This window comes from Amblyomma maculatum, chromosome 10 (genome assembly GCF_055883805.1).
Source record: "Amblyomma maculatum isolate TAMU_Amacu chromosome 10, ASM5588380v1, whole genome shotgun sequence".
Taxonomy (NCBI): Eukaryota; Metazoa; Arthropoda; class Arachnida; order Ixodida; family Ixodidae; genus Amblyomma; species Amblyomma maculatum.
Window position 1 is genome coordinate 12,249,879 of NC_139353.1, and position 12,969 is coordinate 12,262,847.

At 44.3% G+C, this 12,969-nt stretch overlaps 1 protein-coding gene and 1 long non-coding RNA gene across 7 annotated transcripts in view; one reads left to right on the top strand and one right to left on the bottom strand.

Annotated features, from left to right (window-relative positions):
• The window catches only part of LOC146175611 (uncharacterized), a 143,021-nt gene that overhangs the window by 52,556 nt on the left and 77,496 nt on the right, over positions 1-12,969 (top strand). The gene's annotated exons all lie outside the window — the stretch shown is intronic.
• Positions 73-12,243, bottom strand: LOC146175616 (uncharacterized). Of its 5 annotated transcripts, none has more exons than XR_014701443.1 (4): positions 12,162-12,243; positions 7,482-7,631; positions 4,188-4,239; positions 73-276 (listed from the first exon to the last, which is right to left on the bottom strand). It is a non-coding gene; the product is annotated as an uncharacterized LOC146175616 (long non-coding RNA). The 5 variants fall into 5 exon arrangements; XR_014701444.1 differs by lacking the exon at positions 12,162-12,243 and adding an exon at positions 11,452-11,597; XR_014701441.1 differs by lacking the exon at positions 12,162-12,243 and adding an exon at positions 11,360-11,597.

Below are 12,969 nucleotides of genomic sequence, written 5' to 3' on the forward strand. Positions count from 1 at the left end.
GACAGCATTAGGCATTAAAGGTTTTCGCCTTAAAATGTGTTCATCTTGCATTTGATTTAGCAGATGGCTCAATTTTGAATCCGAGCGTTGTTTTATTGCGGCCACTTGAAAAACATGCATAGTTTAACCTCACACTTGTGAAACAGGAATGGCGGGACCCCACACAGGTGGATACGAAACGTGGTCTTTAAGGCACATCCTCGCTGCAAGGATCCTCGTGTGGCGATGACAGCTACACCCGGGCAGGCACTGTACTGAACGGTCATTGGGATCACACTGCAGTAGGAACAGAGAAGTGAGATAAAGACGGTGATAAACGAAAACTAGCCCCACCGGCTACCTACCTCGTAACTAGCTGTTTGTAATATCTGTTTGCTATTTAGTGTGAATGAGTGCTTTCTCAGATAATGAAAAGCTTCAGCACAAAAAGAGAATTTATTTACAGATTCGATGCCAGTGCGCAAAAATATTTCTAAATGTGAGCGCCCTGATTTCAGTAGAAGAAACTACAGCTCATCCTTCAACAATGCGGGAGCCAATATCAGATTTGGTAAAGCATCGAACAGACCAGTCAAAATAGTGGCAGATATTGCGGAAAACCATGGAAACTTGCAGCTCTTTTTGCGTATTTCTTAATTATATTTGGTCGTTAAAGAGGCAAAAGCGCATCCTCTAAGAATTATTTACTTGTTAGAGGCTTACTTCCTTTCCTTCTTTGAACCCATTCCGCCGTACAAGTGTTGTTGTTAGACGCCTATAACTGAACACTAACCGCGGTATTTTTCTAGGGCACTGCGATGTTCCTTCGTCATTATCTTCAGCACTAGACTAACCCAGATGAACTCATACTATCCCGAAAGCTTAATAATGCCTTACCTCAATCACTGTCCCTATCACGTTTTCATTTGTGTAGGGATTATCCTTTTACACCAAAAGGCCACCTTTGACCTTCACTGCCCAGAATATTTTCTCAGTCTGTTCATTCCTTCTTGCTTTGTCATTTATGGAAATTATTAACTCGATCATGACCAACTTGTGAGCGAACAATGAGCTCACAAGGGAGTCATAACCTCCCTATGAGCAGCAGGTGGCAGCTGACTGGTTGCAAGTACGGGCACTGATCAGTCGGTGGCTTATTGGACGTAACGAGACCAGATGATGTGGTCGAATAGGAAGGATATGCTTACTTGGGTGGCTCTTTTTCAATACCATGCTGGGATCAAAAGCGACCAATACAGGATCCTTGAAGCACGAGTCTGGTGCATGACTTGATAATCAAGGATCCTAAATTGTTCGATAAATTGTTGTAATTGGCCTAGGAGGCTTTGTAGGCTTGGTAAAAGTGGTGCATTAATAGCTCAGTAGCAACAAAAAGTGAATATATGTTGGCGCAAGTCTGTTTCACATTTCATCGTTTTGAGCGCCCAAGGAAAAACACTTTTTTCTGGGCAATGTAATTATCACTGGCTGAGCCAAAGAGATCAGCTTTACTGGCCACTGCGCTAGACCACTACGCTTTCTCGGTAATTTTTGTTGTTGTTGTTGTTGTTGTTGTTGTTGTTGTTGTTGTTGTTGTTGTTGTTGTTGTTGTTGTTGTTGTTGTTGTTGTTGTTGTTGTTGTTGTTGTTGTTGTTGTTGTTGTTGTTGTTGTTGTTGTTGTTGTTGTTGTTGTTGTTGTTGTTGTTGTTGTTGTTGTTGTTGTTGTTGTTGTTGTTGTTGTTGTTGTTGTTGTTGTTGTTGTTTTTAATACCGGCTCGCACTACCCGCACTATTTCAGTTTAGCACCAGAAAAGCCTGCCGCTGCGCCATTTCGATAAGTGTTTTCTTTGCGTGTCAAACTGCTAGACCTTTGCTCTAGGCTTCGAATTTCGTCATCTCCGTCTCGTGTAATAAAGTTGTCCCAGAGAATGGGATAGATGGTATTATGTTTTGACTGCCTTACTGCGTGGAAAACTTTACTTGGGAAATAAATCAGTACGTGTGGATGGAGTCCCTAGTTGTCCCTAGTTCGGGACTCCAGCGGCTGCCGCTGCTAACCGTGCTCGAGTCATGGGGGCCTATTGAGCCTCGAGCCCGCAGTTGCATGGTGCAGCCTCCCACGAGTCCAACCCCTCCATTGCCCCCCCTGCGTTCGGATCGTCAAGTATATTGATTGGGCAGGTCCATACAATGCCCAGCCTTCTTCCGCAGAGTTTGCATTTGGGATTAATTCTTGAATTTGGGTCTGTATTTTGTCATCTGACATACAGGAAGCGCATGAAGAAGACGACACAGCTCAGGCACTAGACGGCATCTCGGCGATACACTTTGAAAAGATCAGTGAGGAAGGGTCAGCTTTGTTCCAAAAAAAAGGAAGCGATGCAGAGCTTTTGCGAGCCCATCATTATGACGAGCATACTATACCGACTGTTCGAGTACATTCTGAAACTGCAGATGAGTAGGTGGGCAGAGAACACTGGCGCGCTCACCGAACTACAAAATGGCTTCCGTCCTAGACGACGCCTAGAGGAAAACCTCTTCGTGCTCGTCCAGAGGATAGAGATGGCTCGAAAAAAATCTCGAGGCCTGGTGCGCTGCTTCCTGGATGTTGCCAAGGCGTACGATAGCTAATGTCTTGTTTTTCGTCGTCATCGTTCCTATAGCACTAATCGGGAAAACCAAGCTATTGTCCCAGCAGTGGACACGGTCGCTCTCCACTTTGAGAGAAGCGAGTCAAAGATTCGTTGCAGGCGTCAGACAGAGTCTGATAATACAGCAGATACAGCTCGCTGAGAAGCAGCAACGAACAGATAGTTTGATTGGCTCTAGAAAGTGATCGAGGAAGAGCAAGAAGCTCTGTAAGCTCTGTAAACATCTGACGTTTTTTTTTTTTTCTAGGCTGAGAGAGCTTACGCTCAGATAACTAGATTTAATGTGGATACGCATCCGCAATCTTCTATCGTATGGGTATACCTAGATGATAAAGTCTCAGGGAAAAGTATTTCACTGAAAATTAGAATTTCCACGGTATTAAAGATAAATTGTGTCTGCCGAGTTAACAGTTCCATCAGAAAAAAAGTGTTTTGTATCATCGGCCACCTTAAACTGATGAATCTCCCAAAGGGGTCGCTCTAATACCCAGCACATGAATAATATATATTGCATTCTGCAGTTCCAATAGAGACATCATCGTGACAGTCCTCGCATCTGCTGCTGCTGAAAAATGCCACTTTTAGTGCTCAGCACCCGAAGCTATTACGATAGTTCAGACTGCAAGCATACATTGTGTGCACAGTTCAGCGGTTCTTGTCATTTATTTCATGGTTACCCAGGAAATATTCTCTTAGTTTTCTGCATTCGCCTAATTTATACCTACATTCTGCACCTTTAATAAAGACGTACCTTATGAATGAATAATTTAGAGGAAAAATTTCAAATGAGTAACGTTTCTGTCTATTTACAAACATCTCCCCGCAACTGGGATTGCGATAACATTGAATTTACTCCTGCTGTTCTATTGCAAAGGGCTATCAAATCACACTGCCTCCATCACGCGTTTACCTCTCACCCTTGCCCTCTGCGATCACGGGTACGTCTTATCAAGGCGGCATGCGCCAGACCCCTTTCGGAATTTTCCTTGGTTCTGTTATGATGGAATAAAGTCATTTTGTCCTAGCCGTGGTGTACAATCGTCCTCCTTGAAACCAGGCTCTTATATTCCCAAAACATTAAACATTTAGGCACACACTGGACCCTAGAGGGTGCCGGCGTAGTAAAATGTGCCGCTTCTGTGTCCTCTATATACAGTACTCTACTCTAGAATGCCCAATAATTGGTTTCAATATAATATAATATATATATATATATATATATATATATATATATATATATATTATATTGAAACCAATTATTGGGCATTTTAGAGTAGAGTACTATTAATATATTTATTAATATATATTATTACTAAATATACTATATACTAATATAACGAAGTTGATCGCGGCCAGCTATAGACTTTTGGTGAAGGTAGCTGTATGTGTTAGTTAAGTCAGGCAGCAGTTTTTCGGGCAGTTACATCCGGAGATAGAGCTGTAGAAAAGCGATATTTCTTTTCCATTTAATAAACCGCCTGCAACCCGACACGTAACTCCTGCTATTATTTACTACAACTAATATGCTGAGTGCACATTTCCGTCATGCAAACTTACCGGTTTAGCACATCTTAAGTGGGATCAGTAAGGATTGCGCACTCCTCCTCCTCTGTAACAGAAAGACAGGAGGTGTTATTCAAAACGATGTTAAAACACCGGTGGTTTAAACTGGTTAATTTCCCCCTAATTCTAATGGAAACAAATAAGTATCTGCAGCATGCACACTGGAGGTGAAAATGAAAGCCTGAAAACAGCTTTGCTATATCTAAGCCTAAACTCTTGAAAGAAACTGCACCGATTGTTATTCCAGTTTGCGAGGAATGCGAGCGTGTGAAGCAAACAAAAAGAAATAGTTTTGCTCGACAATGATTGGCCACGTTTATTTTTGAAATGCGTTATACACTAAATTATTCTGCCTGCCATTCATGCAATTTAACTGTGTGCTCATGTTCCGTCGAAATGTGGACCGCTGTCCCTTTGCGACGAAGAATGATCATGCTCTTAAAGACTTTATAGGTTTCTAATAAAGTATAAAGCGGCTAAACAAAATATAACACACTATAATTTCCATTCCTTCACCTGGTTTGATATAGTACAATGAGACAAAAAATTACACGAGTTCAACGCTACTGAACCTAGTGTGGAGCGAAAGCTTTGGATGCGGGCAACCGAGCATTGCATCAAAGACAACCAGCATTCCGTTCACCGGCGTTTTATGTGGCGGTGGTAAAGGCATTTATTAATAGCATCTAAATATGGTGGATACTTAGGCTCCTCCTTTAAGGGTATGACGCGATAGCGTAGGTTACCAGCCCACATACAAAGCCCCGCTTAGTGGTCTTAGTGCCTTAGTGGCCTATAGGGGTAACGTGAATACCAGGGTCCTGTCAGGCTGATTCTGATGTAGCCGTCTCACGTAAAACGAGAGACACAAGCTTACAGCTCCTGCCATGGTGCCACGGTGCAACGCCGACGGTTTGGAAACCTACAGCAGTGCAGCTTTCGCTGCAAAATTATGGGGGACACTTAGGTTCCGCCATAAAGGATATGACGCGATAACATAGGCTTCCATCCCAAATACAAAGCCCCGCTCTAAATAAGCCGTATGAATGTGCCCACGTGGCCGTTACATTCACGTAATGTGATTGTAACGGCCTTGGGAGGCAGATTTTAATATCACCCACCCATATGAAAGGAGAAGCCCGAGTTGTCAGCGTCTGCCAAACGTAATGTATAGCCACCTTAGGTCCAGTTAATACCGGGCGTGGATAATGCCGGCCATGTCAGCTTTCGGTTGCCGGCGCCATTCTCGGAATTTTTCGGTCACAACGCCGACGCCGGCTGCCGACAACAGATTTTCAGTTTACGGGGCCTTTTCTATATCACGTTAATAAACAAGCATTTTTCATTTACTGCTTAATTTGGAATGACACGATATATATAAACCGGGGTTATATGGAACACCTTTCACTTTCAGTTGCATCAGAGAATAGTAAGCACGGCTTTCTCAACATAATCTCACTTATTAGGCAAATTCGTCAGTAGAAATTGGGGGCATGAGATAACGCATTTTATTTGAACTTTTCTCAAAGTCGTTCGTTACGCAATTATGGTTCTTACCGTTGTTTTTTGCCCAGGAATCACAACGAATTTCACCTCCATTATAAAGTAGTTACATATATTCTACTAATTTTTGCGACGAGCACTGATAACTATTCGGCAGTTCAGAAGAAATGTATTGGCGTAAAAACTTACAATTTAAAATACAAAAATGTGCATTCAGAACGTACTAATGGCTGCGGAGAGCCGGCTACAGCACGGCTTAAATCTAAAAACTTCTCAGAAAAGCAGTGTTTGCAGCCCTCCTTCCGAAGGAACTTTGATTGAATGTAAATAGTTGCAACTGCACACCCTTTGTTTATGCTTCGGTGAACCATTCATTTGAACTCCACTGTGACAAACCTTAAGAAAAATGGGCAAGGACCACGTGTCACGTGTGACTGGAAGCCGCCGTTTCAAGAAGACAAACCAGGATCCATCCGGAACAGAACCAAGAAACTGTCGACACGCAGCGTACGAAGCAAACGCAGCCACCCGTGGGAGCGGAACGAGACAGACTGCATAAATTGTGCACGTCTGCTCGGATGCAATAATCACTGAGACGGTGGAAACAGAAGAAAGCCAGACGTTGTGGCTGCACGGTTTCGGGGACCACGAGTTCACGCGGCAACTCAAGAGCTCCGCTGCCGTGAACATATATGGGAGCAGTGCACCTCGACGCAAGGAGGACGTTTGACAACGCCTGCTCCGCGCGGCTGCCAAGTGAGGAGCCACGGGGACTTGAGCTTTGGAGCTTTTGCGGAAAGAGGCTGTCCTCCTGGGCCGACGCATCGCGACCTGTGCGGATCGTCGAGCCGCACCTTCGACAACGCATCGGAGGCCCCAGCGAGAAAGCTTCAAATGACATCCCTCATCATCTCCGTTAAGACTAGTACCAATTGGAACAGTCTCTACTTTCACTTATTATTTACAATGAAGGTCTATAAAGTTCATGATAAAATATAGCACCAAAAAATACACGAAGGACAGATGGACGACAAAGACAAGCGATACCTCGCAACTGGGGTTTATTGCTGAAACACGCAGTATATACTGGTCACTTGGAAAAAACAACATAAAAGAAGAAGAAGCCTCCTTTTTGGGAAGCTATATTTAGAACAAACATCAAATTTTTTATTTGAAAACATGCAAACGTTCAGTCGTGTATTTGCGCACTTTCTTACCACTGCGGGGAAAACTTTTCACGAGGGTGGTCGCATGCAAGCGCTAGCCAGCTGCCTTTAATGCACTTTTTCGTGTACTTTGTCATTGCTGCAACGAGCTGGACGCTCTGGACGTGACGCTGCAACCAGCTAGCAGAAGCAATGAAAACTAGGCAAAAAAAGTACATTAAAATTAGCTCGCTCGCGCGTACGACGTGCCGTCTTTGGAGATCATATACCGACCTACCTCCCCCTCCCCTTTCAAAAGAAAAAATTGAGATGTCCCGCTATGCTAACGTACCCTCCTACCGCGCCAAAAATGGTTGGATTATTAGTTGGGCCTCCAGAATCTAGGACGTAACTGAGGGAGATATTGGCGCTAGCGCTGTAATTCGTGGCCGCTGGGAGGTATAGAAAGTTTCTGCCCTCTGGTGGAACCTCTACTGCTATTGCATTTAAATATTCAACATGAATGGAAGGAGCCACAATTAACCCTTAACCCTTTTACAGAAATTTTAAGAGCATGCACTGTCGCGTTGTGTAGTAAACCTCCGATCGTCTTCATCAAGTTCCATCAGCAATACACTACCTCACTGTGCAGTGAACATCGTCGTCTTCATGAAGATCCTTCTGCGCCGCTCATTCGCACAACCTCGGTAAATATGCCACCCGAATAATGCATACGCGAGAGTGCGGGCGAGGTCCGTGAGAGTAGTGCCGGGCGAATCCGGGAGGCAGCCTGATAGAACAGAACAATGAAAAAATGATGACGCATCTTGCATCACAAGAGCAGCTGCAACCCCAGGCTTTCGCATTACTTCAGTACAGGTTCTGCACTGCTCTCAAAGTTGTTTTTCGACCCCTAAACCATGTGGCGGTGTAAAATACCTCGCAAAACTAGCCTAGCTAGCTTATGTAAACACTATGGAAGCTATTAGCAAGCATCATCTATTGGATCCGACTCGTTCGTTTTACGTGCGTGCGAAGCTAAGTGCTTATTCTGTGTATTTGTCATCAGCGACACCTTCGATTTCTTTCTCAATGTCGAAAGTGTTCTTATAAAGACAGAAAGTACACGAGATATATGACGGTGAGACATAAGTACTGGCGCAGGTTTTATAGCTTCCTACCGAACACTTATTTAGAAGAGCCAGGGTCACGAACGAGAAGAGCAACAAAATACGCGAATGCAAAAGTGCGAGAAGCAAGAAGAAAAAAAAAAAAAAACAGAACGAATTAGAAGGCGCTCCAACAGGCTCCTTCTGAAAGGGCTGTCATAACAGAAACGTCGTCTAGACAAAGCACCCCGCGAAACTATAGAATTAGCCGAAAGCGAAGAGCATCTGTAGAAAAGAAAACGCGGTCAAGCGTGTTGTGTTGTCTTCTCTCCTCGTGTTCTCGTCTACGTTTGCTGTACCTTTAGTGCTTCCTTTAAGTTTTCGATTGTTTCAAGAGCAATTCGCCTTATGTTTCAGCAAACGCATGGAATGCACAAAAATTTTGATCTATTGGATCCCATAAATGTAGACGATATCCAGATTCTCCAGAGAGATATCCAGAAAAGTGTTTCCTATTTTGTTGGAAGTTAGCGCTCATGTTGCTCGGTCTTCTCTCGTTTCTTGTCTGTTTTGCGCTACAATATCGCTATGTTCATGCACCAACAAGCCCAAGAAGCTACGCTTTTGATTCAGAGTCATTTGGCGAACTGCTGCGCTGCTTACCTGTGATATTTCGGCTACGGCTTTCTGTTCTCCCTGATGACTTCTCAGTAGTGAAACACTGACGAATTAATGGGACGCTAAAAAGGCCCGAATGTCCGCTTCGTGCCCTGGCTTAGTGTCTCTCTTGTATAGGGAACCCAACCTGAAGTTTGGCTGCGCGACTGCAGCGCGCGCTCCTCCGCAAGCGGGAAAATTTTGAAGCATTGGTTGGGCGCGGCGCTGATGCGGCGCTTGACCGAACGTGTTCCGGCGGCTTCGTGTGCTGCTCGCGTCGTTCGCGTTACCTCTCTTTGTGAGTGCTCGCGCCGGCCCGCCGCCGTGGCTTCGCAGACATGCAAACAGGTGTCACAGCTGAGTTTAAAAATGGCTGGAGTGGTTCCGCGACGCTCGAAATGTGGGGAAGTGTATGGTTGTGTTGCTGGCTGTCGCAACAGCTCGCCTGTAGACTTTTGTGTCTTTGCGGCTTCTGCACGCGGAAGCAGCTCGCGTTGTTGAAAGCTGCGTGATCGCACGCACGCCCTGACCGCAGTCTACTCGCTTTGCACGCGCTTGGATTTCCGTGCTGAAAGAAATCTGTCTTGCGCGCGCGCGCGCGCTCCTGCTTCTACTTTTCAAACTCGCGCTTGGACGAAGTCGTGTTTGAAGCGAGTGTGCAGCAGTCTACACGCTTCGATGTGGTTTTATGAAAACAGCCGACAGCGGTGGCTATTTTCTCAGCGCGAACGTCAAAAAGGGAGAGCTGTTAGTCAGCCATATGTGCAATCTGTTGAGCAGATTGTAGAAGACAACGCTGTTATCGTGAAGGCTAAGTATGTGTCGCAGGTCAGCGACCACATCGTGTACGACGTCGGATTTGAGGCAAGCATTTCATTTTTATTATACCCATTTCATTAAGGCCCAGATGCTCTCTAAAGAGGGCTTCGGATTTTTGCCGCTAGGTTTGCCCCATTGTTGTGCCTGGCTTGTGCAGGACTCATCTTCGTGGGAGTTTATGAAACAGCACGAACCAGCAACATGCTTGCAGCGACCCTAAATTCCTGCCTTGCAGGTACACTTAGCACGGGAAATCGCAAGCTTGCGCTTTTCAGGTCATGTCCATGCTAACTGCAAAGAAACATGTCACATAACAGTGACGGGCCGTATGGTTCATTTCGAACCCACGACATAAGGAGCAGAACTAACAAAAGAGAACAAGGATATGCTGCCTCGCAACTCATGCTCAGAAGCAGATTGTTTCTTCTTTAGAAAGCAGACACTGAAGCTTCAAGGCAGGATATATAAAATGACCTGTAAGCAAGGATACAATTGAGTGACCATGTTCGTTTAGTTTTGTAGTGTTTAACGTACACCTCAGCGCGACAAGGCTACGAGGGGCGCTGTATTGGAGACCTGTAAAAATTTCACCCCCCCCCCCCCCCCCCCCCTTGTGTGGTTATTTAACGGGAACGTATATTTCCAAAGACCTCCTTGTAGTTCGCCTCCAGTGAGCGGCGGCAGGGATCAAACCCGCGTCGCCATGACCAGTATTCCCTAACGCGTGAGCCACCGCGGCGGTGTGAGTGATTCAATAAAACAGTTATATACCAATATAAAAGCTATAGGAACAATGAAGTAATAACCACGCAGCGAAAATTTGATTTTCTAGATATTGTCCAGAACTGTCATTTACTCTGTGGAATTGAAATTGTACTCGATCAATTGCGGGACCAGTTATTAGGAGCTGAATGCGATTCATGAAATTTAAAGCTCGAAAATATTTCGTTTGCAGCAGAAGCGTTGATGTTTCTTTGTATACATGTGAATTGACATTCTATTCAGGTGGAAGCTAAGCATAAAATTTTCTGAGTATGCAATTGCACGACAATCGGCATCAAAATTAACATATCGGCATGTACCGAAAAGCGCGCCTAAGATGCGAACGAACCCACGTATCTTTTATTAAGTTCATAGGCACCAACTAGATTACATCTGCAAGCTCTTCAGAAATTAAAGCAAACAGCGCATCGAATGATTGCATGCGCCTTACAAACTGGGCCTTAATGAAATGGGCACAATAAAAATTAAATACTTGCCTCAAATCCCACGTCGTAGGCGATGTGGTCGCTGACCTACGACACACACTTAGTCTTCACGATAACAGCTTATCTTCTATAATCTGCTCAACAGAATGCACTTGGCTGACTAACAGCCCTCCCTTTTTGACATTTGTGCTGTGAAAATAGCCACCGCTGTCGGCTATTTTCTTGAACCCTATCGAAGCGTGTACATTGCTGCACACTCGCTTCAAACACCACTTCATCCAAGCGCGAGTTTGAAAAGTAGAAGCAGAAGCGCGCGCGGAAGACAGCTTTCTTTCAGCACGGAAATGCAAGCGCGCGCAAGCAAGTAGACTGCGGTCAGGGCGCGCGCTCGCGCAAGCAGCTTTCAACTATGCGAGCGACAAAGAACGCGAGCGCGCTCAAAGCGAGTTGTTCCCGCTTGCAGAAGCTGCAAAGACACGAAAATCTACAGGCGAGCTATTCACTCTGCCCGTCCGATTACATGGCGTTGGCCGGAGAGGGCGCTGTTCACTGGCGCCCGCAGCGCCACCCTGCGATGCTTGGGTCCCCTATAAGCGTGGCTTTTGTTCTTCCCCGCTACTCCACTTAGAGTAATTCATTGCTCTCCGCCTAGACCATGTTTTTTTCTTCTAAGCCCATACGAAAACAAATGTTTGGTTTCAATGAACGAAGCCTTTGGTACTCACGCGATCATTGCAGGTGATAGTGGAAGCAACGCTAGAACAAGTATAGCAGTTTTCATCGCTTGTTAACACGTTAGCAGATGTTCGAACCTCACCTCACACTGATTAATAAGCAGAGAATGGCCATGTGTTCAATACATTGTTTCACTTTCGCATACACTTTCTCATACGCGAAGACCGGATATACGCATAACGAATGGCAGATTTCATAACTTGCAGTCCGACCGCAGCGTTCCAGCGAAATGTGAGAATTCATATGTGAAAAGAAATGCTTCTCGAATATGTATTATTCAAGACAGAGCAAAAAGGCACGCCACCGCAACGTTCTTGATTGCGCGATTGTCTCATTAAATGAATTTATCAGGTGCAAATCATTACAATACTGCATGCCATCTCTTCTATCAGGAACGGCAGCCTCTTTTATACACCTCTAAGAACACTGTGTACCTGAAATAAGAATTGCTTCTTCTTCTTTGATCTGCGTCAAACTTCATGAGCATGTTTTGTTCCCTTCAAAATGAGGCGTTCAATTTTTTTTTTTTTTTTTTTTTTTTTTGCGGGCTAACAGGTTCGTACATGTGCTTGCTGAAGTTCTTGTTTGTTTTCCAGTTTGAGTTTTTATGATTAAGTCGTTTAACTCTCTTCTTCAGAGCCACTCCATTGCGAAGGGCTGAAGTCTATAAATCCTTGTGAACATTGTGACTAAAACCTTAGGCAGTGACCTTTTTTCAACCTTGTACACACAGCAGCAAAGAAAACACGGTATTGAACCTTTACATTAAAGAAACATCATCGAAACACATACCACAGCATCAACTTCGCAGACCACGTTTTGCTAAACTGGCTCCAACGTAGCACAAGGACAGATTACTACAATGATGTATTCTTTCAAATATATGTATGGATATGACAGGAAATAAGGAAAACAAAATTAGGTAATAAGTCTAGTTTAAAACCACATCTGCTGCAGCATTGTCATTGACTAACAGGGACTGAGTTATGTGTTTAAAAGGATAGATGAGCATTTGGCACATGATCTGAAAAGTGCAAAAACATAGAGACGGAATTTTTTTGTTCTCCTTCGATGTCATGTCCCACCTGTGTGCACATGCGATATATTTTGAGGCCAGCAACGCCATGATTCCATCACAGTGCGTGAAGATGTGGCTCTCAACATGGAGATCAGTGTTATAACAAGCTACAGAGCAAATAAGTGGCTCGTCGTCGGTTATACGTGTCATGTCTCGTGTCAGCATCATAGTTACAAGCACGTGAAGGGAAGACCTTCGATGGAAAAAAAAATAATGTGCGAGTATACAATAAGGAATGACCCCATGACTTGACTGATCATCTGCATCTATGACACTGTATATGAGAGACAAATTGCTTTCTGTAATTTTGGGCGCTCTTTTAGGCAATAGCTTGTAAAGTTATTACATGCTTTTGATCCGGACCGGACCTCTGCTACCCCTTTTTCTAATGTTTTCTTCATATGTCCTTTTTAAATTATTATATTTAAAGCTTTCGTATATGCTTGCTTCCTGTGCTCGTGCTAAGGCACTGTGTGCTTATGTCTGCAAAGTTTTCTGACGCGTAAGTAAATAAATGAAAGT